General features: G+C 38.9%; 1 protein-coding gene across 1 annotated transcript in view; it reads right to left on the bottom strand.

Annotated features, from left to right (window-relative positions):
* LOC139949190 (G-protein coupled receptor 54-like) overlaps positions 1–20,828 on the bottom strand; it is a 68,612-nt gene extending 47,784 nt beyond the window's left edge. The window contains exons 1-2 of the mRNA XM_071947586.1: positions 20,726–20,828; positions 2,855–2,915 (exon numbers count right to left, since the gene is read on the bottom strand). The gene's annotated coding sequence lies outside the window, so the exon portion shown is untranslated. The remainder of the gene's footprint in view (positions 1–2,854; positions 2,916–20,725) is intronic.
* Between the last annotated feature and the right edge of the window lie 4,662 nt (positions 20,829–25,490).

Below are 25,490 nucleotides of genomic sequence, written 5' to 3'. Positions count from 1 at the left end.
AAGTGAATGGAAAGACCGGTCTTCTCCTTTACATGTTAAATCCTACATCTTCGCATATTGTTTGATTCGGTTCCAATCGATTTAGTGACACACAAATTAAGACATGGCACACAGATTCCTTAGAGCAATACTTAGTCACTATTACTCCTAACTCAATCAGTGTGCTTGACCAACCCCGGGTAACGCCATGAACGGTATTATATGTCGACAGCCGGGGATCAAAATCACTCATATTAGATCAAAGAACCTTAATGGATTCGGCCACTGGAGAAATCCATGAGCGAATTTTTAAAGATGTGCATTTATATATGTTTCGTTCAGAGGAACAAAAACAACGTTGACTGCCCAGCAGGAAATAACTGTATGGGGCGCGGGTTGCCACAAAGAAATACACGGGCTGACTTCGGGGCAGAAGATGTTATATATTGCTGGGTTTATACCGGTCGAAAAAGCTTCGGGGGAAACTCATTGGCAACCATGATGCCCATCATACAAGAAGATAACACTGTGACTATGACAGTGGCAGATTGGAGAGACACAAAATATAGGTTAAACGTTTAATAAAGGCAGTGGACACTACTGGTTATTACTAAAAAATAATGTTTAGCATAAAACCTTTCTTGGTGACGAGTAATGGGGAGAGGTTGGTGGTACAGAACATTGTGAGAAACAGCTCCCTCTGAAGTGCCATAGTTTTCGAGAAAAAAAGGTAATTTTCCACGAATTTGATTTCTAGACCTCAGATTTAGAGCTTGAGCGTGTGACAAGGGTGTTTTTTTCTTTCATTATTATCTGGCAACTTCGATGACCGATTGAGCTTAAATTTTCACAGGTTTGTTATTTCATGCATATGTTGAGATACACCAACTGTGAAGGCTAGTCTTTGACAATTACCAATAGTGTCCACTGCCTTTAAGATCTCTTGAAATCCTAACCTACGGACACAATGGCCCAATTTCATAAAGCCTGTAAGCACAACAAATTGCTTAGCACAGAATAGTTTTGCTAAGTAGAAATAGATCACCAGCCAAAATTACCTTAAGTTTGCATTGCCTTTGCTGGTACACAACTCATTTTTTTTCTATGCAAAGAAATTTGTCAATGAGTATTTTCTGCTTAAAGGCCTGGACACATTTTGGTAATGGTCAAAGGCCTGTATTCTCACTTGGTGTATCTCAACTTATGCATGAAATAACAAACCTGGTCATCGAATTTGCAAGAGTATGATGAAAGAAAAGAAAACACTCCTGTTGCATTATTTGGTGTGCTTTCAGATGCATAATAAATGGCTTCAGCAGAAGTATTTTCTTACATGAGTGAGAAATCACCTCTTTCTAAAAAAGTACGTTACTTCAGATGGAGCCGTTTCTCACAATGTTTTATACTATCAACAGCTCTCCATTACTCGTTACCAAGTGAGTTTCTATACTAACAATACGCCTCTCTTAATATTTATGCATGACGTCATAATTCTTACCCAAAATAAGGCTATGGGCGCGAGTCCGCCACCACTTGCAGTGGCTGTGCCCATCGCTTCGTTTTGGGTTAGCATTGTGACATACCTCATTCATAAATATTAAGAGAGGCCCATAAAGTAAATACTAATAGTGTCCAGTGCCTTTTGGTCAACCTATGGACAACAGATTGTGACCACTCGATAACAACGATAAGGATAAGGAACTCACACAATCTCAGCCATTACAAATAACACATCAAGATAATGTTGGTTCTATCTTATACTTTCAACCAAGAAAGATTCTCCTGAAGACAGCCAAAGTAACTGTCGAAACGTCGAACCCACACCGGCTCTTTACAGAGCCAACACTCACACAAAAGATATTGACACATTGGTCAAGTGGACACTATTGGTAATTGTCAAAGACTAGTCTTCTCACTTGGTGTATCTCATAATAAGCACAATATAATAAACCTGTGAGAAATTGAGCTCGATTAGTCGTCGGAGTTGCGAGATATCAATGAAAAAAGAACACCCTTGTCACACGAAGTTGTGTGCTTTCAGATGCTTGATTTCAAGACCTCAAGTTCTAAACTTGAGGTCTCGAAATCAAATTCGTGGAAAATGACTTCTTTCTCGAAAACTACGTCACTTCAGATGGAGTCGTTTCTCACAGTGTTTTATATTATCGACCTCTCCCCATTACTCCTTTCCAAGTGAGGTTTTATGCTGATAATTATTTTGAGTAATTGCCAATAGTGTCCACTGCCTAGTTGATCAACTGACGTTTTTGGCTGGTACTAAGGTGAGTAATCGCATAGGTAACCATGGAATATTGACTAGTTATTGACAAATGGTCGCTGTTCGAACTTGCCCCTAGTTGTACCCCCAAGTTTACTGTTTATTTATAGTTTATTCCTGAATTTCAATCAGTTCTAATTTGCCCTTCTTGGCCCAGCCTTAGCAGATGCGATCGGTGGCGCAGTTCTCCCTAACTGCTCATTGCTGGGGCTAAAATGTAACTTGAACCGAAAATCAAATCTAGACTGTTAATTTGAACTGCTTTATTGGATTTAAACTTAAGTTCACACTGCTAGGCTGTAAGAAACCTGCTAATTCATTACTTATTCAAAATATGCCCATAAATTGACCGTATTTTAAAGTTTATATCTATACTTTTGTGAAATCTCTTACACTTGCTGTATGTTGATTGAGTTGCGGTACTTTAAGAACAGGGGATGGAATAAAAAACAACTTCAGAAGATTATGCTTTGTTCTCGTACAGCTTGGCACGTAGGTAGCATTGGGAAACTGTCCCTCGCCCCCAAAGTTCCCGAATAAGTCTTCAAAGTTATTCAGTCAAGAATTTATGTTGAAGCTACAAATAACAATACTCACACCCTTCGGCACGTTGCACTTCTAACGTTGCACTTCTAACGCAGGTCAATTTAGTGGCCACCTGCAAGAAAGAAAAACAAGAACAAACTAAAAAACTAGACTTCGTGTTTTGTTTTTGACATGTCCAGTCCAAAACAAGGTGTTCGTGTTCTGGATCATTGAATGGTGCTGTGAGCCTGTTAAAGTAAGATGACGTCATCAGGTTAATAGTTTTCAATATCTGTCCTCTAGTACAGTTGTTATACTTCATTCATTTATTCATTCACACAACATTTATTTCCTTATCACAGAAAGACGAAAATACAGGAGTGTATGAAGGAAATAAACATTATTATATTAAGAAAACTAACAAAACAGGCATGAAATGGACATACAATAAACAATAAATCAAAGAGGAAAGCGACATGGGGGCAAATCCCACCAGAAAGCTTGTTTCATAAAAATGTTCCAGAACGGTAACATTTTGTTTCTATTATATTGTCTCATTTGTTAGGTCGGGTCGGATGTACTGATTGATAGCTAGTAAACAACATAAGTGTAATGGCACTGTGTCTATATGCTCCATGAATAGTTGTGGCGGAGGCACGTATGGATATCACGTAGTTACACAAAAATACGTGGGCCTTCAAAGGGTCGGTGTATTTTTTGTATGGCACAAAACACAATGTCCACTGGTTTACATTGGATATAACTGGTAAATACATTTCACATGCTAAAATTGAGACGATCATTATTTTCTTTATTTTTTTTTAAACTCAATTCTCTACAAATACAGCACCTCAGCAAGTTATAGCTCTACTTATAAGGGAAGCTTTCTGCCATTGTTATCTTTAAACTGTGTAGATGGAAAGTTAAAATTTCGACATTGTGTTTTGTGTCCTACAAAAAGAACCAGACCGTTTACTTGACGGTGCTTCGTCCCACAGCGGCTCGAATGAGATCAAACTACCGGTAGTGATTAGGGCTGTCTTCTCTGCTGACCGTACAAAACTCTGTACGTATCTAAAACTAACATTAGTGCTGATCACACGGCAGCAATTTAACAGGGGGTCCCTTGCTATTTAAGCATGGATGTAAAATGTAGCAATGTTTGACAAGATTATATACAAGAGAGCCATCGGACAGTAGAAACAAGGTCCCTTCACACGAGGTACATTTTGTAAAGGTTTACAACCATGCTACAATTTAGCACGGGACCCTTGTTAAATTACTCCCGTGTGAAAGGGACTTTAATAAAAACATGGCCTCATGGGGCAGTGCGGAGTCAAAAAAGCCTAATTACACAGATTGCTAACGAAGGTGGACATTTATACACCTGTGTTGTCTGCGAAACGTCTCATGGTCGACACTTCTAGGTGTCCATGGAAGTAGAGAAATACGGCTGTAAACAAAGACAGATGTCCGGTCGCTGAGAAAGGGGAAATTGAAGATGTAATTACTCCGATGAAAGAACGTCTGGGGAGGTGTCCCACTCATGGCGAGAACGGGGAACAAACTTGTCTCTACCGGCTGTAAACATCCGATGGCTTGTGCCTCATTATTTGTCACTTCAATGTGTGGCAGCTGCCGGGAGGTTTGGTCCCGAAGCGAAAATGTGCCGCGACGTAACTACGGGCACGGCGTCCATTTCCCATGACAGCGATACTTTGCTTCATAACGGGGTGGTTTGCATGCGTGTCACGTTTGTATACCTCCGTTTTTCGGACAAAAAACGGGTCCGTGCATAATGCACAACCACACTGTACAAAAATAATATGTCATTTGGAGAGAACTAATCGCCGGTTACCCCCCAAAAAAATACACTACTGACAGCAGGAACGTTTGAATTAACGAACAATGACATACGGACATCCGCGCTTAAACGTGGAATGTGGACGCTTCCAATTTCTGAAGCTATCAAGGAGTCGACGATTTTTTATGAACTTGGCAAAACAAAGTATTAGTATAGGTTTTCTCGGTCAAATTCGGCAACTGAGCAGTCAATTTAATTTTCATGCAATCGAATTAAAGCTGTTTTGCCTCTCCAGTTGTTACTGCGTTTCACATTCAGAATTCGGCCATTCAATTTCTTTTTGGGTTGAGTCAAATTCCTTAAGCACTCTGTTCAATTTAGCGTATCGTCATTCTTTTTCGTGACACACACGCCTCAAGAAGCGTCTGCGAATTTGATTGCTGCTTTGATGAATTGTTAAATTGAATTATTATTTTGTTAATTCGAATGACGCAACATTACATTTGACTCATCCCAAAACGAAATCGAATGACCCTATTGAGTAGCATTCGGTTTTGCGCGAAATAGAATAGGTTGGTGGTTAAATTGGCTGTTCATTTTCCGAAATTGACCGAGAAAACCTATATTATTGGGGTTATTAAAACTAACTTTGAAGTTATTTGTGGTTATCTGAGACTTTAAGGCACTGGACACCTTTGGTTATTGTCGAAGACCAGTCGTCTCACTTGTTGCATCCCAACATAATAATAATAATATTTATAATAATATTTGAGTTCATATAGCGCTTTTCATACCCGGAGGGCGTCTCAAAGTGCTTCAAAATTATTACCCCTGATCACTGGGCCTTAATTCACTCCTTAAACCATCTCAGCTCTCTGGGGAGTACACAGCCTCGTGCAACAAATGCGCTACTCGGCTAAATCAATCACAAGAACCATCTCTGCCCTCACAGGTCCCCATTTACCCCTGGGTGGAGAGAAGCAATAATGGTTAAGTGTCTTGCTCAGGGACACAAGTGTCACGACCGGGATATGAACCCACACTCTGCTGAACAGAATCAGCGGGAAGTTTGGCGGGAAGTAATTGTGAACACTTATAATGGTAGCTAAAACTATGGTATGACTTCACTATCTGAACGCTGGTCTAAGACTGACTGAATACAGATCGTACAACACTATTGGTTATTGTCGAAGACCAGTCGTCTCACTTGGTGTATCCCAACATATGCATAAAAATAACAAACCCGTGAAAATTTGGACGCCGAAGTTGCGAGGGTATGCAAGTCAAAGTTACCATAAAACAATGAAAGAAAAAACAGCCATTGCGAACACGTTGTGTGCTCAGATGTCTTGAATTGAGACCTCGGGGGTCTCGAAATCAAATTCAAATATTTTAGTGAGAAACTAAAAGTGATCATTTTCACAGGTTGGTTTCATGGTTACTATAACTTTATAGGATTGAAACAAGCACTGGGTTCCATTTATTTTATATCAGGAAATATATATATTTACGATCCCTTTAAAGCCATTATACACTTTCGGTAAACAGTATTGTCCAAGTGCCACACTTCGTGTATCACAACTTATGAATAAAATAACAATCCTGTGGAAATTTAGGCTCAATCGGACATCGGAGTCGGGAGAAAATAACGGGAAAACCAACTCCTGTTTTCGCGCGTTTCGCCGTGTCATGACATGTGTTTATAACAAATCCGTAATTCTCGCTAACGAGAATTTATATTGTTTTACCGTTTTCTCAAAAAGTAAAGCATTTCATGGACTAATATTTCAAGAGAAGTCTTTCACCATTACCTTCTGTAAACCCTGTAAATTATTTGTAAATCTGTGAATTTTTTTTTCTGTACCGAAAGGGTCCAATGGCTTTAAAGTATGTTTTTGAGATCGGAATACACCCGAGGTAAAAAGCTTCATATCATTATTATCAACTCTTAAACTCCTTAGAGGAAACCTGGAGATGCTTGTTGCTTGAAAAATTTGAGTTTTTTTTTTCTCATTTTCCCCTCAAGCACTTTTATGAATGGTTGATGACGTCCCACGAGATTGCTCAACGCCCGCCCTTCTAAACCCTATATCGAAGTTTATATTGGCCTTAAAGACACTGGACACTTTTTGGTAACTATCAAAGACCAGTATTCTCACCTGGTGTTTGCCAATATATACACATCAAATAACAAATCTGTTGACTCAATTGGTCATCAAAGTTGCAAGAGAATAATGAATGAAAACACCCTTAATGCATAGTAAAAGCTTCAGCTGAAGCCTTTAATATTATTAGAGTGAGACACTACCTCTTTCTCAAAAACTACATACTTCAGAGGGAGCCGTTTCTCACAATGTTCTGTACTATCACTAGATCTCCATTGCTCATTACCAAGTTAGTTTTGTGCCAACACAAATTTTGAGTAATTACCAATAGTGTCCAGTGCCTTTAAAAAAGCCCATCCTGTCAAGAACATCTCCTAGGCCGACCAAAATCCCTAGACAAGGATGATTGACGATTGTTATCCGTATGAACGACGGGATTTTATCAAACCATTTTCTCAAAAGTCTTGATCCTTTAGGCCAGGGTTATAATTCACACAAAGAAGCTCCCGGTAGAGATGGGGCATGGTTTTGCAATATGATTTTCAGGGTAAAGGAACTATAAACAAGTGCATTCATCTTTTGGAACTTATTCATGGATTGTAAAATAGTTGACTTTCTGAAGTAGAAAACAACACAAAAAACACCACCAAGAACAAGAACAACAACAACAACAACATATTTTTAACTATTCATTGGCAGGGAAATTAAAAACAATAGAATAAACTATGTAATGCAAGATGCATGTAGCATTGGCGGCCTTTACACTTTCGTATTATACTACAGTGCAGAGGCAGAAACCTAATACAAGGCTAGTATGCAAGCACTCTAAAAAAAAACGGGTCAGAATTGACCCGGATTCGAGTCCCAGAGGACCAGACCCATTTATGGGTCAGCTTGACCCGGAATGCGTGTCAATGTGTATACCGTGTAAATGGACAAGTGCTATTCACACGACAGCATTATAAACCGAGGTCCCTTGCTTAATTTTAGCATGGTTGAACATGTATTGACACTTTTTTGGACAAACTTATGCGAGAGAAATTGTAATGAACAGTAGAACAATATGGTATCCTTTCACACGGGGTAGACTACATTTTGAAAATGTGTACAACCATGCTACAAGTTAGCAAGGGACCCTCGCTAAATTGCTCTCCTGTGAAACGGACTTCATTTCTGGATCATTTTAAAGACAGTGGACACTATTGGTAACTGCAAAGACCAGTCTTCTCACTTGGTGTATCTCAACATATGCATACAATAACAAACCTGTGAAGTTTTAAGCTCGATTGGTCGTCGGAGATGCGAGATAACTATGAAAGAAAAAAACACCCTTGTCACACCAAGTTGTGTGCGTTGAGATGCTTGATTTCGGGACCTCAAATTCTAAACTTGAGGTCTCGAAATCAAATTCGTGGAAAATTACTTCTCTCTCGAGAACTATAATGTCACTTCAGAGAGGGAGCCGTTTCTCATAATGTTTTATACTAGCAACCTCTCACCAATACTCGTCACCAAGTGAGGTTTTAAGCTAATAATTATTTTGAGCAATTACCAATAGTGTCCACTGCCTTTAATTGGTCGGGCTGACCGAAAGTAAGGTCAGAAATCGGATTTTGCCCCTGCAGATTCTGCGTAAATTTAACTCATTTCTGGATCATTTCAAGACAGATTCTGGGTCAAACTGAGTTCAGAATTAAAATGTGTCCTGTTCCCAACGAGACTCGGATCCAGGTCCATTCTGTCTGGGGATAATTTGTTAAGAGTCTACCCACCATTCTATATAGGAGACTCGCCCTTGTTGCATTCGCTTGCCTCGGGCAAAATGATGAGTTAAGAGTGACTGCCACTGTCACATTCGCTTGCCACGGGCAACGAGAAAGAGTCGAGCGTCACAATTAAAGATGATTCACTTATGTGGTATGGTGAAAATCTATACATCGATCCATGTTATTGCGTAAAACACATCAATGGGTTGGGTGGTACGCAGGAAAGCATCTCTTCTAAAACCATGGATGTAGAAATAGATCTATTTCTAGTTTTTGTTTTCTTGTAATGCTGTTCATTTTGCTGTTAAGCGCTTTGAGGAATGCAAATTCATATTGCGCTATATAAATACTGTTTTATTATTATTATTATTATTATTATTATTATTATTATTATTATTATTATTATTATTATTATTATTATTATTATTATTATTATTATTATTATTATTATTATTATTATTATTATTATTATTATTATTATTATTATTATTATTATTATTATTATTATTATTATTATTATTATTATTATTATTATTATTATTATTATTATTATTATTATTATTATTATTATTATTATTATTATTATTATTATTATTATTATTATTATTATTATTATTATTAATATTTCTACCTCCGTATTAATAAAACACAAAGTAAAATACGCTAATGTTCATGGTTGAAATGTGGATATGTGATTTCAAAATACCCGTATTTTACACTTTGAAGTGCGGTATACGTTTGGTAATGACTCTTAAAAATTAATGGCAACATTCAGTTTTGGTTTAATATGCCTACATAATATACAGAAGCTTTCGAGAGCAAAGTGTTATGAGAAACAGTTAACGATGTATTACGGTTTGGCAAATGAATAAAAATTAATGTCGCGAAATAGTACATTCATGCTAAAATAATTTTCGTCTTTAGAGACCAACATTACTTATGTGACTTGTTTTACAATCGCAAATACTACAACACCCTAGTAAGTAATAGTTTAAGGGAAGTTTTCTACCATCATTATTTTTAAATTGTGTAAGTTCAAAGGGAGTTAAAAGGTAATTACTAACAAAATAGTTATTCGCATAAAATCTTACTTGGTAACGAGTATTGGGAGAGGTTGGTAGTATAAGAAAATGGTAGTATAATTGTGAGAAACGGCTGCCTCTGAAGTGGAGTATAGTTTTCAAGAAAGAAGTAAGTTTTCCACGAGTTTGATTTCGAGACCTCAGATTTAGAAGTTGAGATCTTGAAATAAAGCACACAACTCCATGTAACAAGGGTGTTTTTTCATTTCATTCATATCTCGCAAATTTGACGACCAATTGAGCTCAAATTTTCACAGGTTTGTTATTTTATGCATGTTGAGATACAACAAGTGAGAAAACTGGTCTTTGACAATTACTATTATCTTCAAGTACGCGCTAATCCTCCAATCAGCTTGGCAGAATGGAGTGGTGATAAAAACCTATATTGCACGGCTAATATCACTACCATGCGTCTTGTGTGTTCTATGTCACGCGCCAAGTTTGCTTAAAGATAAATACGTTATCACACGCGCGCTCGTGGAAATACGGAAAATATAGCGCGTCTGCGTCCCATATCCAACTCGGCCTTCGGCCTCGTTGGATATGGGACGCAGAAGCGCTATATTTTTCCGTATTCCACTCGCGCTTGTGTGATAACTTATAATAGCGTCCAGTGTCTTTAATGTCTGTGGACATCTCGCTTTGTGTCCTACAAAATGTACCCAGACCCTTTAAATTTGTCAATTTTTGACGTAAGGCTATAGAGGTTTGAATCATGTTGAAGTCTTGTGACTTTTTTTTTTATACGCAGTCTCAAATTTAAAAGGTTTTTGGTCACAGTGAATTAGAATATTGTTCCGATGTGCATTGGGCCTCGAGGCGTGTAACGAGTAAACCTCAGAATGAGACCTTCGAAATGATTAATGTCTTGGCCCGATTCACCTAAGAAAAATATCAAAGCCATGACTACCGTGTTTGTCAGAAAACAAACCTGAGCAAAATACATTAAAGGAACACGTTGCCTTGGATCGGACGAGTTGGTCTATAAAAAGCATTTCTAACCGGTTGTTATTAAATGCATATGGTGGAAAGATGTTTTAAAAGTAGAATACAATGATCCACACAACATTGCCTCGAAATTGAGTGGTTTTCCTTTTACTTTGCGAACTAACACGGTCGGCCATTTATGGGAGTCAAAAAGTTGACTCCCATAAATGGCCGACCGTGTTAGTCGAAGAGATAAAAGGAAAACCACGCAATTTCGAGGAATGTTTGTGTGGATTATTGTATTCTACTTTTACAACATCTTTCTACCCATATGCATTTCATAACAAACGGTTACAAATGCTTTTCAAAGACCAACTCGACCGATCCATGGCAACGTGCTCCTTTAACCTCAGATGCAATTCTCACATTGCCCTGGGGTGACAGTTTCTTCTCATTCGTGTGGTACAGTAGTAGACTGAGGCAAAAACAGTTTGAATGAGATTTCAACATCCGAGACGATTTGTCTTTTTTTTTTGCTTAATCCCTTGCGGTATGCCACGGGCGAACGTATATATACTTATACATGATCATCATAGACCTTTTGCGCTAAGTACCAATTGCGCACAAGCGCCAAAAGTTGAATAAGGTGTATGCTGGGCCTAATTTCAAAGAGCTGCTAAGCACACACATTTGCTTAGCATGAAGTTTCTTCCTTGATAAAAACAGGGCTACCAACCAAATGTCCGTTTGTTTCATATTGCTCGATACTGGTACTCAGCTGTTGTTTTCTTGTGGAAATTCGGTTGGTAATCCCACTTTATTAAAGGAACGAGTTGGTCTATAAAAAGCGTTTGTAACCGTTTGTTATAAAATGTATATGATTGGAAAGATGTTTTAAAAGTAGAATACAATGATCCATTGAACAATTGTTTCAAAATTGCGTGGTTTTCCTTTTACTTTGCGAACTAACACGGTCGGCCATTAATGGAAGTCAACAATTTGACTCCCATAAATAGCCGACCGTGTTAGTCGACGAGGTAAACGGAAAACCGTGCATTTTCGAGGCATGTTTGTGTGGATCATTGTATTCTACTTTTATAACCTCTTTCTAACCATATGCATTTTATAACAAACTGTTACAAACGCTTTTCACAATCCCAACTCGACCGAGGCAACGTGTTCATTTGTTCATTTAAGGAAGAAATGTCATGCTGAGCGAGTTTTTGTGCTTAGCAGCTCTATGAAATTGGACCCAGGCCTATCTAGTAATCAAACTTGCCTAGCATGCACCTTATGCTATGCCCCAAAGCGCGCATACACCGAGTTTTATTTTGCGAAAAGGTCTCCTGTGAGAATTCACACAACAAAGCTGCCCAGAATGAGCAACTTGCTCGCAAAATGGCCAAAAGCAAATTATGTGGCTGTATGAATGTACTTCTCGAATGTCAAAGACACTGGACAAAGACCAGTCTTCTCACTTGGTGTATCTCAACATATGCATAAAATAACACACCTGTGAAAATTTGAGCTCAAATGGTCATCGAAGTTGTGAGAAAACAATGAAAGAAAAAACACCCTTGTCACACGAAGTTGTGTGCTTTCAGATGCTTGATTTCGAGACCTCAAGTTCTAAACTTGAGGTCTCGAAATCAAATTCGTGGAAAATTACTTCTTTCTCGAAAACTACGTTACTTCAGAGGGAGCTGTTTCTCACAATGTTTTATACTATCAACCTCTCCCCATTACTCGTCACCAGGTAAGGTTTTATGCCAATAATTATTTTGAGTCCACTGCCTTTAAGAATCTTTAATGGAAAAATTTTTATAATGTACAATTTTAAGAATAACCGAATTGATGCAGCGCATTATTACATTTTTACAATAACTAGAAGTTAGCTTTGTTGAAACAAAATGCTACCCTATAGGCCAGAGATCCTCACCCGCGGGACTATTTGATGTAAAATAACTGACATTCTGAAAAGTAGATACAAAATTCTACTGCTACAATTTCTGGTTCAATTTCTCCTCACGATACAAAAAAATGTTGGGATTTTGTTATGATTGAAAGTTATTTTTTATGAAATAATTTAACACCGTTATAATAGACACACACATGGGGCCAATTTCATAGAGCTGCTTAAGCAAAAAATTCGCTTAAGCACGAAAATAGCTCACTTATTTTACTGGCCAGAATTTCAAGCCATATACATTGCTTGTGAATGGTATTTAGCTGTTGTTTACTTAGCATAACAATTGAGTGGAGTTTTGGCGGGTAAATTAATTTTACTAGGTAAGGATTTTTTTGCTTAAAGGCAGTGGACACTATTGGTAATCACTCAAAATAGTTATTAGCATAAAACCTTTCTTGGTGACCAGTAATGGGGAGAGGTTGATGGTATAAGACATTGTGAGAAATGGCTCCCTCTGAAGTTCCATAGTTTTCGAGAGAGAAGTAATTTTCCACGAATTTGATTTCGAGACCTCAAGTTTAGAACTTGAGGTCTCGAAATCAACTATCTAAACGCACACAACTTCGTGTGACAAGGGTATTTTTTCTTTCATTATTATCTCGGAAGTTTGATGACCGATTGAGCTCAAATTTTCACAGGTTTGTTATTTAATGCATATGTTAAGATACAACAAGTGAGAAGACTGGTCTTTGACAATTACCAATAGTGTCCACTGCCTTTAAGCAACATGTTGTGCTTAAGCAGCTCTTTGAAATGTGTTACCGCAAACCAAATATATATTGATACCTCACCATGCAATGCCTCAAATCCCATAATCATTAAAGTGTTTCCCACCACCTCACATTAAAAACAAGAACCTGTGAAATTGTGTTGATATAACCATAGAGCAGATATAATGTTCAGTTAACTCCCAGGCAACAACCACACACTGGAATACAAATTTAAATTTACCCTGTGAACATTTGGTCAGTACAAAAAAAATCTTTCCCAAACCGCTAAAAAGCAACCCGGGTCTACAAAGACCAGGGCCCAATTTCATGGCTCTGCTTACCGCTGAATTCTGCGCTTACGATCATGATTCCCCGCTTACCTGCAAGCGCCGAATTTCTGCGCTAGCCTTGTAAGCGCAGAATGCCTATAGTATAAACGTGGAGTACGCACGCGCACAAGCCAAAACTCGCCGCTAACCCGTGAAATACGCTTGCCGTTAGCACAGAATTCCCTGCTTCCATAAGGGCCGATTCCGTGCTTACGGTAAGTAGAGCCATGAAATTGGGCCCTGTATTTTCACTTGGTGTATCTCAACATATACATACCATTACAAATTTATGCGAAAACTTTGGCTCAATCGGTCGTGGAAGTCGCAAGACAGAAACACGCCCTTGTTGCATGTGTGCTTCCAGATGCAAGAGAAAGGCTACATGTGTGTATCTCTTGCTAGGTAGATTTTGTTCTTTAGAGAACTGTCTTTCTATATTCTACTACCACGGAGTAAATTTATCTAGTTGTTCGGGAGACTTTTCAGTTCTTAAGAGAACTGTCCTGTTTTTAACTTCTACCCGGGCGGAAAGAAGAAAATCGGCTGGGACTACTTATTTAGCCTATAGTTATTGTAGTTAATAACTGCAGTGTATGGAGGAAGTTCTTAAATTGGTCTCTTAAAGCCTTTTCTATAGTCATCGTTAGGAGATCTTCAGAAAAGAAAAACAAAATGAACAACTAATGAAACACAAACAAGAGCTTAATTTGTTTTCGTTATTGCTCTTCTTCTCCTTCCATGGTTGCACTGACTGCTTGCAGGGGGAAATCTCATTCTAAACACAAAAAGCACGAGCCTCGAGCGCTATCCGTTAATTGCGCGAACTTTGACATTTCCTTTTATATGAATTGCGTTTGTTTATATGAATTGCGTTTGATTTCCGGGGAGACTGTTTGCGCAATCTGTTTCATCCAAACAAGTTGTTTAATTAAGATATTTCCCATCATACGCACGTTGTACAAGGATCCCTACAGCACCTAGACAAAGACAACGGTATGAATACACGGTGCATATCGCCGATGGCATCTCACGTATGATTGACGACGATCAATAGTGTGTGAACGACCATATCGTTTAACCCACTTATCATGGATTGGGGGGACCTGTTGCAGGTGATAAACATGATATAAGCTTTCACACTGTCTGCTTCGAAGAGCACATTAAAGCAGACCCCGAGTTTGCCTATAAGCCCGTTCACACAACAGCAATTTAACTAGGGTCACTTGCTTAACTTGCTCTGCTTCGAAGAGACAATCAAAGCAGACCCCGAGTTTGCCTATAAGCCCTTTCACACGACAGTAATTAACTAGGGTCACTTGCTTAACTTGCTCTGCTTCGAAGAGACCATCAAAGCAGACCCCGAGTTTGCCTATAAGCCCGCTCACACGACAGCAATTTAACTAGGGTCACTTGCTTAACTTGCTCTGCTTCGAAGAGACAATCAAAGCAGACCCCGAGTTTGCCTATAAGCCCGTTCACACAACAGCAATTTAACTAGGGTCACTTGCTTAACTTGCTCTGCTTCGAAGAGACCATCAAAGCAGACCCCGAGTTTGCCTATAAGCCCGTTCACACAACAGCAATTTAACTAGGGTCACTTGCTTAACTTGCTCTGCTTCGAAGAGACAATCAAAGCAGACCCCGGGTTTGCCTATAAGCCCGTTCACACAACAGCAATTTAACTAGGGTCACTTGCTTAACTTGCTCTGCTTCGAAGAGACCATCAAAGCAGACCCCGAGTTTGCCTATAAGCCCGTTCACACAACAGCAATTTAACTAGGGTCACTTGCTTAACTTGCTCTGCTTCGAAGAGACATTCAAAGCAGACCCCGAGTTTGCCTATAAGCCCGTTCACACAACAGCAATTTAACTAGGGTGCCTTGCTTAACTTGCTTAACACTGTCTGCTTCGTAGAGACCATTAAAGGCAGTGGACACTATTGGTAATTACTCAAAATAATTATTAGCATAAAACCTTACTTGGTGACGAGTAATTGGGAGAAGTTGATGGTATAAAACATTGTGAAGAACGGCTCCCTCTGATGTGACATAGTTTTTGACCAACCATGGAGCAGGACATTTGCCGCACGCGGTATTCACGCAAAGTAAATACTTGTCAAAATGTTACGCGTAAAAATGGTCCCATAATGACGTCACGAGGAAACCACCTATTGGCCTATCCGTTTTAGATCTAATCACTATGCCATGTAGGCTACACAAGTTTTAGCCGTGTCGGTAAAAAAAACTTCATCCTATTATTACAAATGCGAGATTTCTTGAGTAACGATTAGAAAACAGCGCGTAGTTTAGTGTTTGCGTCACGTACAAACGCGATTTGTAAGCCGTGGTGACTCGCGAAGAATACTTTAGCTTGTTAAATCCTGTAATGTACGGGCTTAAAAGGATGATTACGGATTTTGTTGGCTGACAGAACAGTTGCTGGCAGTGTAAGCACTTTGTGTAATCCACCATATACATCTACCTGTAGAAGTTTGAGATCGATCGGCCATCTGGGTCACGAGAAAATAGTGAACAGCCGATTCGAATTATGCATGACATCGATTCAAAACCAAAAAAAAATGAATGAAAACCTCACCGAGCGATAAACTCCAAACAAGAAATTAATTGTATTTATTTCTCATCAAATATGACATTTCAGACAGAAATACTTCAAGGGATATTGTTCTGCTTTCATCACCATTAGGCCGTGTTTTTATCTTAAGTTTTCAACCTTGTAAGTTTTACGTAAATCTGAAGAATTTATTTTTTTCTCTTACCATTAATGTAATGTTCATACAATGCTGGAAATCCAAGTTTTCTCCACAAGTTGTGCGTAATGCTCTAATGAAAGTACACCTTACGCCAAGCAACGTATGCATGGTTTTGGCAACTTGTAAATCGGTCACCTAACTATGTTCTGTGTCTGATCATTATTTACCTATTTATAAACACGAATGACTGCTCTTTCATTTGTTCCTCGCGGTCTGTACTTTAAATGAGAGGTTCAGCAATCATTAACGCTCGTCACCAACTCCCGTGGGATACAGCTCGGCTCCAACATGAAAAGTCAGCTTCAAACTGCAGCCACAGTTACCGGGCAACCTCGGTAGTCTAGTTAACAAGACACTTCGCTCGTCCCCAGCGCCTTGCTTTAACCAAAGGCGCCGGGGTGGGCAACGCATCATGCACGCTCATCGTTTTAATAATGCGCAGTCCCATCATGCATCACACTCACTCTGCACCATATTTCTATGCACTGCATACATGACGTACTTCCTGAACAAGAATCTGTGCAAGCGATTAGCCCATCCCAGCGGTCCTGGATAGACTGGCCGCTGGGGCCGGGCGAAGCAAGACACTAACCTAGAATTTCAAAGCTTGTGGGTTTGAATTCCACCCGAGTAGCATGTCTTTGATATTTGTTCACAGGACTAACATATTTGTTCATAGTATAAAACATTGTGAGAAACGGCTCCCTCTGAAGTGCCATAGTTTTCAAGAAAGAAGTAATTTTCCACGAATTTGATTTCGAGACCTCAGATTTGGAATTTGAGGTTTCAAAATCAAGCATCTGAAACCACACAACTACGTGTGACAAGGGTGTTTTTTCTTTCATTATTATCTCGCAACTTCGACGACCGATTGAGCTGAAATTTTCACAGGTTTTTTAATTTTATGCATATGTTGAGATACACCAACTGTGAAGACTAGTCTTTGACAATTACCAATAGTGTCCACTACATGGTAATTTACAATCACATACAAACACATCTACATACATAAAACTAAATATTTATAAAGTGCCTTTACATCAAGATCAAATCGCTGAAAAGAGCAAAACAAATTACATCTGATACAAATGAGTTCTGGGAGATTTGTTAAAAATGTCAGAATGTTGCAATTTCTGATGCGTACTAAGAGGTTGTTCCAGATTCGGTGAGCAATAAAGGAGAAAGTCCAGTTGTGAGCAGATTAGACTGTTCTGATGGTTGAGTGTTCATTAATATGTACGTGATGTCAGAAGCACGGCCCAATTTCATGGCTCTGCTTACCGCCGAATTCTGGGCTTACGATCACGAACCCCCGCTTACTTGCAAACGCCAATTTTCTGCGCTAGCCTTGTAAGCGTAGAATGCCTAGTAACGTGGAGTACACACGCGCAGAAGCCAAAATCGCAGCTAACCCGTGAAATACGCTTGACGTAAGCACAGAATTCCCTGCTTTCGTTAGCGCCGATTCAATGCTTACGGTAAGCAGAGCCATGAAACTGGGCCCAGTTGTGAGCAGATGAAAGTGTTCTGATGGTTGAGTGTTCATTAATATGTATGTGATGTCAGAAGCACGGCCCAATTTCATGGCTCTGCTTACCGCCGAATTCTGGGCTTACGATGATCATTTCCCGCTTACGTGCAAGCGCCGAATTTCTGCGCTAGCCTTGTAAGCAAAGAATGCCTAGTAAAAACGTGGAGTAGCCTACGCACGCGCAGACTCTAAAATTCGCCGCTAACCCGTGAAATACGCTTGACGAAAGCACATAAGTCCCTGCTTCTGTAAGCGCCGATTCTGTGCTTACGGTAAGCAGAGCCATGAAATTGGGCCCAGATCGCAAGCTTGAGCGTGGCGGTTGGTTGAGAGCAAGGCAAGAAGATAAAGTAGGTTATAGATAACTAGAAACTGTGTATGTTGTCTACATATTGGACGAAACAGTCCATCATTGTCTTGCGTGAGGTTTGTTTAGCACATTCTCTCGCTGTCATGAAACAGGAGCACACAAACGACCTTTGGGTGATATTTTTATCAAATTATGTTGTCACATTTTCTCTAGACGTAGAGGCTAAAGTGTTTATGTTTTACTCGATATTCCGTACACGTCTGTAAGCGCGAGTTTCGATCGAAACTAAGCCGAAAATTCGAAGTGCATTTTCAGAGACACTTCCCACGCACAAAAACCACACTTTACGAGGAAACCTTTATAAGCAAGATGGTGGTTCCAACTTTGTGTGAGATAAATCAACAAGGGTCGTGGGTTCGAATCCCACCCGAGTAATACGCGTGTGATATTTCTTGTTTCCACAGGACTCGGGAAAGTACTGAGTATACAGTGCTAACAAACATCGGTGCATGGGTGAAAACCAAAATTGATAAATCAACAATCGACAGTTTTTGTCCTCAAATGTATAGCGGCAACACGTATTGGCAAATTGTTGTGTTCTTGCTGATGCTTATCTCTTATCTGTTCTAAAAGTGTTTGTTTTCTGATGGAAAAGCGTTTTGACGAGTTGTACATGTAACTGCAGAAACCAAATCAAGATCTACGATCGTTTTTTTGTGTATGGTTTGTTTCAAACAAAAACAAATTGTATTGAAAACTGACAACTTAATTGCCTTAACTTGCAGTCTAAATTGCCGCCAAAGCTCACTTCAGATGTCAGAGCCTAAACAATATATTCATAAATAACAATTTAAAATCAATAAGAAAAAGTCATTTCTTAGACTACGGCTAAGGAAGATACTTAATCGAGATATCCTCAACGTTGCCGTAGTATTTCAAATTGATAACAATTCTCTGGTATTTACTTCATTACAATTTGAGTGTAAACGACCCCCCCCCCCCCAAATCCCCGAACACATGTACGAGTGAGAGCAAGATAGAATCAAACAAAATGAAACAAACAACAAAACAACAAGACAGGCAGGCAATTAAATGGACCCAAGTTTTAGCACCTATCCCGAGCTGCAATCGCTGAAATTGTTAACAACAAGCATTTTATAGGATTTGAGGCATTGCATGGTGAGGTATCAATGTATATTATTTGGTTTGCGGTAACACCATGTGTGTATCTACTTGCTTTATTCTACTGCCGTGGAGTAGATAATCGGAGGTTCAGGAGACTTCTCAGTTCTCAAAAGAACTGTCCTGCTTTTTAAAACTAGTACCAGGGCAGATGGTATAGAAAATAGACTGGACTACTACTTTAGCTTACAGGATCGTAATTAACCGTACTGCCGCGGAGTCAGTTCTGAATTGGTCTCAACGTTTCGACTAGCTTGCTCTAGTCATCGTCAGGAGAAAAGCATTTTGTTTTGTTTTCAATAAAACAGATTATGTACGCACTACTCATTAAAGGCAGTGGACACTAACTGGAAATTGTCAAAAACTAGCCTTCACAGTTGGTGTATCTCAACATAAACATTAAATAACAAACCTGTGAAAATTGGAGCACAATCGGTCATCGAACTTGCGAGATAATAATGAAAGAAAAAACACAATTGTCACACGAAGTTGTGTGCGTTCAGATGGTTGATTTCGAGACCTCAAATCAAATTCGTGGAAAATTACGTCTTTCTCTAAAACTATGGCACTTCAGAGGGAGCCGTTTCTCACAATGTTTGATACCATCAACCTCTCCCCATTACTCGTTACCAAGTAAGGTTTAATGGCAATAATTATTTTGAGTAATTACCAATAGTGCCCACTGCCTTTAACAAGAGGGGAATTGAACGCACACCATACAATCCAAATAAAGAGAAAATTCAACAAGAAGGAAACAAACAAACAAACAAACAAATAAACAAACAACGCAACAAATGGACCCAACTTTTTTGTTCTTATCACCGAGCTGCAAGCGCTGAAAATGACTAAGTCGTTATAACAAGCGCCAACCATTTTTTTCCTAAAACCAAAATGTACGCGCTGTTTATGAACAACAATAAAGAGAGAGTCGACAAAGAGGAAACAAACAACAAAACAACCAGACGGACAAACAAATGGACACAACTGCCAGTTTTTATCCCGAGCAGCAAGCACTAAAAATGACTTCAAACAATAAATTGCATAAACCGGGTTTTTTTTAACACAGAAATATGTGCGCGCTGTTTATGTACGAGGGATGAATGAACGAACACCACACAATTGAAATGAAGAGAGAGTCAACAAGAATGAAACAAACAACAAAACAACCAGACGGACAAACAAATGGACACAACTGTCAGTTCTTATCCCGAGCTGCAAGTACTCAAAATGTCTTAAAGCATAAACCGTTTTTTTAATACAAAAATATGTACACGCTGTTAATGTACAAGAGGTGAATGAACGTTCATCATACAATTGAAAGAAAGGAAAACAAACACAAAAACAAACACACAAAATACACAAAAAAGCAATCTTAGAAAAAAAAAACGACGTCTGAAAAGATACAAACAAATTTTGTTTGTTTTTCTTGTGTGTGAACCAAGCAAAAAATATACGCACCTTTCAGAATATCCAGCCGCTCTAATTATGCAGATACCTTCATTCAGCAATTTGAGTTAAAGACAAGATTTATATTCATTCGATAAGATCCAACCAGCGCAACCCGACCACGTCCGTGTCTTTCAAGACTCGCAGTTTTCTCTGAAGTAGCCCTCCCGGTAAACTCGCTTCACTCACCCACCCTCACCAGAGACGCGCAGACCACCCGTCTCCGAATCACACATGCGCATTGCAAACTCCAACACGGCAGAAAACTACTTTGCATAAAAAACTGTATACTGTTGAACACTTAACCATAAGCTTGTTTATGTATATTATATTTCCCACGAAATTTATTTCATTAAGTTGTCGCATGGGCTGCGCATAAATGCAGACATGTAGAGTTGGGTCCAGAAAGGATATGTAGAGATATGAATGTCAACATAAATGAATAGACACGGAAGAACCGAATCTCGTTTTGTAAATATTTCGGTGCATCCTTGATTTTGACGGCGGAATGGAATTTGGGTCATTCTTAATTTCGTCGTCACCTCTCCCTATACCCATTTTGCATCTCATTTAGTTATTTCAACCCTAACCTTTTACTGGGGATTTATTTTCATGTTTATAGCGGCCAAATGATGAGTAGTTTTGTAATTTTTAAACTGAATATTTTAACATTGTTTAGTCTATCTCAAAATGTACAATAAAACTAACCGTTAACAATTTCCTTTTACATTGTCGCGTTTTTGAGATCTTCGGAAATCCGCAGCGATTACGTCCGCGACAGGCGAATGATGGAATAAACAATCCGAGAAACGTTTCGAACAGTAACGTTTCTGAGAAGCAAATTTGTGACCCGCTCTGTGAAAATGAGTCAGATGTAGGCAATTTCAGGAATTGAGTTATATGCATGGCTGGAAAGAACACATCAGCAGCAGTATTTTGGTATATGTCTAAGCTTTGTGTATCGCGTTGCTGAGTTACTCCCGTTTGAAGTTAGCCACTTCACCATTTTTTGTGAAAAAATAATTACAAGTAAAATGATATATTAAACTACCATTGTGTGCAAAAGGATACAAATTAGACATGAGTATGATCACAAAACTGTTGTATTCATAGCTTTATTGCCTAAAAGCAAGTGTTCTAAAGGTTAACCATGCAACTAAAGATCTTTAAAAGAAAAAGAAAACAATTTTTTTTTCTTTCTTTTTTTACATTTTCCACATTAAACTGTCCATAACTTAATATTGCATTGGGCGACATGCGACTCATTTTCACAGAGTGGGTCACATTTAGAGATAAAAACCTGGAAGTGAAATGTTTGGTTTACAATGCTTTATTCTATCGAAAGCTGTTGTATGTACTACTTACAATGTAAGTTTGCATTGCCTTTAATTTGAAGAATGGTTACAGAACACATAGTAGTACGCCCACCTTACTTTTAAGGCAGTGTACACTAGTGGTAATTTTCTCAAAATAATTTATTTGTTATCATAAAATCTGACTATGAGATTATGAGTAATGGAGAGCTGTTGGTAGTATAAAACATTGTGAGAAATGGCTCCCTCTGAAGTAATGTAGTTTTCGAGAAAGGGGTAATTTTCCTCTAATTTGATTTCGAGACCTCAGATTTAGAATTTGAGGTCTCGAAATCAAGCATCTGAAAGCACACAACTTCTCCGACAAGGGTGTTTTTGCTTTCATTATTATCTTGCAACTTCGACGAACGATTGAGCTCAAATTGGCACAGGTTTGTTATCTTATGCATATGTTGAGATACAGCAAGTGGGTAGACTGGTCTTTGACAATTACTAATAGTGTCCAGTGTCTTTAAAGAAGCAACCAAAATGATGGCATTATCTACGAGGCAGTGAAATTAAATATGGCGGCTTGAGTAATTCCCTCCCGACGGACAGACAAACAAAAAGTAAACAGGAACAAGAACGTACCGACCGGACAGATAAAACAAAGACATAAATAATAAAAATTTTAATCACAATAATTATACAACCAATAGCGTCAGTCCCTTCCCACTGTGTAAAACATTCATTCCGCGCAAAATAGTGAATCTTTTATTTATGGGGAAATTGGAGGAACATCCTTGGCGATATTACGTATTCTTGAAATGATAGTAACTAGTTTTGCCTCAAGCCGCAAAACAAAGTAGAAGATAGAATGTTTGTACCAGACTTCTCGATTCAGCTTTTTCAATGACCATGTACAGAGTGGAACAACGCGTGATCTACATTATAAACTCAACGCTAGCTACAGTTATTTAATCTTTGGAGAGCTTTGTGGCCACAAGCGGCTCGTATCAAAACTCTAAGAGGGGCCGTAAAGACGGTCGACAGGTTTGGCCTACTTCTCGTCACCGTTAAAAGGTCAAAGCAAAGAGCTGGGCCAGCTGGTTCTGCTTACCGCCGAATTCTGCGCTTACGATCTGTGATTACTAAAGTGCAAGCGCCGAATTTCTGTAAGCGTAGAATGCCGCGGAGCCCGACACGCAGAAGCCAAAGTTCACCGCTTACCCGATAATTTTAATACGCTTGATGTGAGCACATCATTCCCTGCTTCCGCAAGCGCCGTTTCTCTGCTTACGGTAAGCTGAGCCGTGAATTTGTTTACCGTTCCATGGGCCTGGGTCAGTTTTAAACTTATCACTTTGCTTAAAATAATAATAAAATTGTGTACTGCTGTTTCATATATACATGGCGAATTTTCTGTACACAAATGTTGCTGACAGATTTTTGTGCCGCACACCTCCTTAAAGACACTTGACACTATTGGCAATTATCAAAGGCTACTCTTCACAGTTGGTGTATCTCAACATATGCATACAAATAACTAACCTGTGAAAATGTGAGCTCAATCGGCCGTCGAAGTTGCGAGATATTCATGAAAGAAAAAAATACCCTTGTTACACGAAGTTGTGTGCGTTTAGATGGTTGATTTCGAGACCTCAAATTCTAAACTTGAGGTCTCGAAATCAAATTCGTGGAAAATTACTCCTTTCTCGAAAACTATGTCACTTCAGAGGGAGCCGTTTCTCACAATCAACCTCTCCCCATTACTCGTTACCAAGTTAGGTTTTATGCTAGTAATTATAGTAATTACCAATAGTGTCCGCTGCCTTTAACCAAATCACTGACCTTTGATCAACACCCTCTCTGAACGTCCGGCGTTGCCCAATTAGGAATTCATGGAATTATGAGCTTACCAGTGTTTACAAGGTATAAAGGAGTTGCATGACGCTGTTCTAATAGAATGTAAAGGTCCTATAACCAAATCACTAACCTTTGATCAACACCCTCTATGAACGTTCGGCATTGCCCAATTAGGAATTCATGGAATATAAGCTGACCAAGGTAAAGACTATTGAAACATTAATGCGTGTCAACCATAATAATATCGAAGTCTTATATAGCGCACGTATCTACCAAACAAGGTACTCGAGGCGCTGAGTAGATACAAACTTTCAGAAAGATAGGTTATTGCAGTGATGAATTCTGAGACCCAGTTATTTAGCACCTAATATGGGTTTACAAGGTGCTACGGCGCATTAAGCAGCCACAACCAGGAACACCGGGGCGAACCCCTACTCTTTTCGATAAGTGCACTGGGTTCTTTTACATGCGTTACACAACACATGGGACCAACGGCTTTACGTCCCATCCGAAGGACGAAGCAATGGTTAAGTGTCTTGCTCAAGAACACAGTGTCATGGCTGGGGATTCGAACCCACACTCTGCTATATAGCTCTATGATGTCATCACGTGCTGGCAACGGCCCTCACTGCGGGGTTTAAAGGTACCAGACACTATTGGTAATTACTTAAACAATTTGGTTAGCATAAAAACTTACACGGTAACAAGCCGCAAAAGCAGCGTGCAATGAAAGTGGTGGCCTTTTCGAAAATATGATGTAGACTTGGAGTACAACATACTGTTTAAAGTTGTGTACCGAATGCTTATCGGTTCAATTCAATGCGGTTTCAATGCAACGTTTATTTCCACATCATTATCATCATCATCATCATCAAACAAATTAATTCAATAATATCGAATTTAGTATATGAATATGTTGACACCCTTCAAAAGCCGGGGCTTGACAAGACAGAGTTCACAACTAACCATTTAAAATAAACATTAAAAAAAAAAGAATAAGAAACAAAAATTACACTTTCAAGACGTACAGCAAAGAACATTAATACTAAGATGAGAACAGCAAATTACAAAAAGAGTTTACTGAAATGGCTGGTGGAATTTAAACCATAAACATGATGGAAATGGCTATCTTGTCACGGGAGTAAACTTGTACTGGCAAATTACAGGCAACTTGGAAGCAACCAATTCTGCAGGGCATATACTACGTATCAATTTGATGGCATATGTTAATGAATGTTCTGTTTCATGTTGTATGTTTCCATTAACATATTTTTTATTTTATTTTCGGAAGGAGAGTTGTACAAATATTGTATGTTACGATTGGAGCAGCAAGAACATCACTTTTAAGTGGTTCCCGGCGAGGTTTGTTTACTTGAAGTGAGACGAGGAGGGAATCCGCCCGTCAATCACACAGCAAGACGTTCTTATTTACTCTGACAGTCTGACCCGGTTGTATTGAGGTCAAAATGGCAACCCCGTAATGAATTCCGGTCGAAATTCCAACAAGGAATCTTGGATAGTCCCAAGCTGGCCCGGAATATACGTTAGATTGACCACACATCTACCAGAATCATGATTTGTGACTAAATTATTTATGTTTTTACTTTTCTGTTGTTCTG

This window comes from Asterias amurensis, chromosome 16 (assembly GCF_032118995.1).
Source record: "Asterias amurensis chromosome 16, ASM3211899v1".
Taxonomy (NCBI): domain Eukaryota; kingdom Metazoa; phylum Echinodermata; class Asteroidea; order Forcipulatida; family Asteriidae; genus Asterias; species Asterias amurensis.
The sequence above is the reverse complement of the archived record's forward strand: the minus strand, read 5'-3'. Positions and strand labels throughout refer to the sequence as shown.